Here is a 2,802-nt window from a genome sequence, read left to right on the forward strand (position 1 = left end):
ACAAATTAAATGATCCAAATTCCAATTATTTGTGGGAAGAAAAACAGATCCAATCATGAGATCAGAGAACTATTGTTATCTCAAATGAAATTCAGTATCCATTCATATTGGCATGGTGTTACGTGCCAAAGATGGCTCGCAAAAGGCGTAACATAAAACAATCCACACAACTGTACAAGTGGACACAAATTTATTTACACAATAATCAAACTCGCAATTAATATGTACAAAATGCCGAGAAAGCGTGACTTCAGGGTAAGCCCAGGCCAAAACAACAAACAGAAGGAACTACACTTAAACCCCACCCGCTAACTAAACCCTGATCATGTAAAAGGAACAAAGAAAAGACAGCGTCTAACCTAACTTCCTACTCTATACAAAACAGGAGAAAACGGGTTGAACAGAAATGGCGACTTACCCTTACTTGCTTCAGTGCTCTTATTTACAGTGGTGAACAAAAACGATCCAATAACGAATAAACACAAAAGATCTCACCGAAAAAGCGGGAGTGTATCAAACTAGCGATCAAAGTGCAAACGAGCGTGAATGGCGAGCAAACAGCTAGCGAGGAGGAACGCGACAGAATACTGCCAAATTGCGACCTCATAGAACGTTGACAGCGGCAGGTTTATGAAGCTTGGCGCCTTTTTCTTGGCCAATCAGCAGCGGCGACGTCGTCAGTCCGTCCTGCGTCGATCAGCTTCCGTCACAGTGGGAGGGGAAGCAGCCAGCTGGTGGAGGCGACGATCAGCTGACTGGAAGAATCTCAGAAAATTAACCATTAAACGGCCAGGGGCCGTCACACATGGCGTTTCCATGATGATCCAGAATAGCCTTGTTTGGTTTTGAAGGTATGTTCCAGTCGATCCTTTTATGTTGCCCCTTCAATTAAAGCAGAATTGCACTCCAGATGATTCATCCAATCATTTGAAGCAAAATTCTAAAATGCCACTCTAAAATTGCGAATGTTTTGTTTCAAGGGCGTTGGCCCGGTCTCAACATTGGTAGGGACGAATATAATGCAAATAAGGTTGCTCAAAAGTTGGTGGGGACAACTTTAGCATCCTGAAAAGTTGGTCGTGTTATGTCCCTACCGTCCCTATGCAAACCTACGCCCTTGTTTTGTTTGCATGAATCATTTAAACCTGACTGGTTGGTGTTCTTATGCATGGAAACACGTTTGTAATTGTTTAACTACTGTATTTAATATAAACCTATATTTTCAATTGCAGAAAACGTTGACAGTCAATCAACAGGGGGACATGGAAAGAGAGGATTGGAAGTGAAATAGAGGTATTTGTAAAAGTGTGTATATTCATTGATTCAAAACTTGAAGGAAGTGACTCGGTTAAATTCTTACGTTAGGGTTTTCCGGGACAGCCATAGGGGAAGGACTGTGGCATCTTCATGTTGATGGTAGGTGAGTTTAACTGTCCAATTTTGTCCGCTGTGATATTTGTATTCATTTATCCATTTGTAGTATGCTCTTTGCACTGTTCTGGATGCTCTCTTTGAGTTTAACCATTGTAAAATGAAGTTCACAGAATCATTCAAATTGGGCTACAAAATATCCTTGTCGTTATTATTCATTTACACTTGTTTTTAATTTTTGTTAGACTGATATGCCAACTCTGAGGAAGTGGTGGTGTATATTGCTAGCGGACAATTTCAAACTTGGGTGCATGGTAAGTCTTTGAAACTGTTGATATGGCATTCATAAGAAAGTAGGTGCACAGCACCTTAATTCTTTGTTGGAAAATGTGGAATACTTATTTTTGTATTTTTTCAACTTATGTGAGCCACAGGAAAAAGTTTGCCCATTGGACAGATGAGGCAAAAGCATTACTGCAGGGTGAAGTGCCACCAGTCTATCAGTTACAGAAGTGAAAGTTGAATATAATTGCTGAGGTCAGCTTTTAAAGACTTTTTAGTGTCCATTACTCTGACGCACTTTTGAACATGCCCCCCTTTATTCACTGATTTATTTTTAGGAAGAGGTGCAACCACAGCTCCTTCAAGTTAGTGGTTGTTCCACTCCAAAAAGATATGGCGGGAAAAAATGGTAAGATTGTTTATATACCTAGTTTAATGCAATGCCTGAAAAGAAAAATCAAGTATAAAATTAACAAAGCATCATTTTTATTTTACTTATGTAATATTCAAATAGCTCTTTTCTTTCTCTTTTCCAATGAACAGTTTTGGTAAAAGGATTGTGCAAGACAGCACAAAAGCCTCGAACAGGGGGGAGGGGGGGATCAATGCAGTAGGAGTTCCCAAGCATCCTGCAGATGGAAGAGGATGAGCACGAACTACAATGTCTTGGAGCCATTCAAGTTCTGTTTCAACCATCTGGAAGATGGATTTACCTTTTTTGAGGAGATTGTTGACTAAAGAAAATATCTGGTATTCTCTCAATAATAATAAAAAATAATAAAAGTAAAAAAATAAAGTTTTACCACATTAGAACTGGTTGTATTGAGTTTATTTTCCTACATTTATAAATTAGTTGTTTTTTTTTCTTTTATCCCAGATGTTAGTTGTAGGTCGTTTTAATTACCTGTGATGAAGGCGGGAGTGCTTGCCGAAAAATGTCAGGTAATTAAAACAACCTACAACTATTGTCTGGGATAAAAGAAAAAAACAACTAACACATCACAACTATTTTGTCATTTCTGTTTGAAATAAAGGTGCCTTTCCTGGAGCAGAAAGTTTAATATAGTTTCTGAATTAGTTAATTACGATTTTCACCCACATGAATGAATTTAAGTAGCAAAATGAAAGACAAAATTGTTTTGGTTGCAA

General features: G+C 38.4%; 1 long non-coding RNA gene across 3 annotated transcripts; it reads left to right on the forward strand.

The window, feature by feature from the left end:
* The first annotated feature begins 254 nt into the window (after positions 1–254).
* LOC130931198 (uncharacterized) lies at positions 255–1,909 on the forward strand. Of its 3 annotated transcripts, none has more exons than XR_009067175.1 (3): positions 255–1,420; positions 1,617–1,685; positions 1,800–1,909. It is a non-coding gene; the product is annotated as an uncharacterized LOC130931198 (long non-coding RNA). The 3 variants fall into 3 exon arrangements; XR_009067173.1 differs by having other exon boundaries at positions 255–1,416; XR_009067174.1 differs by having other exon boundaries at positions 255–1,416; positions 1,806–1,908.
* Positions 1,910–2,802: the final 893 nt, after the last annotated feature.

This window comes from Corythoichthys intestinalis, chromosome 15, assembly GCF_030265065.1.
Source record: "Corythoichthys intestinalis isolate RoL2023-P3 chromosome 15, ASM3026506v1, whole genome shotgun sequence".
Taxonomy (NCBI): Eukaryota; Metazoa; Chordata; class Actinopteri; order Syngnathiformes; family Syngnathidae; genus Corythoichthys; species Corythoichthys intestinalis.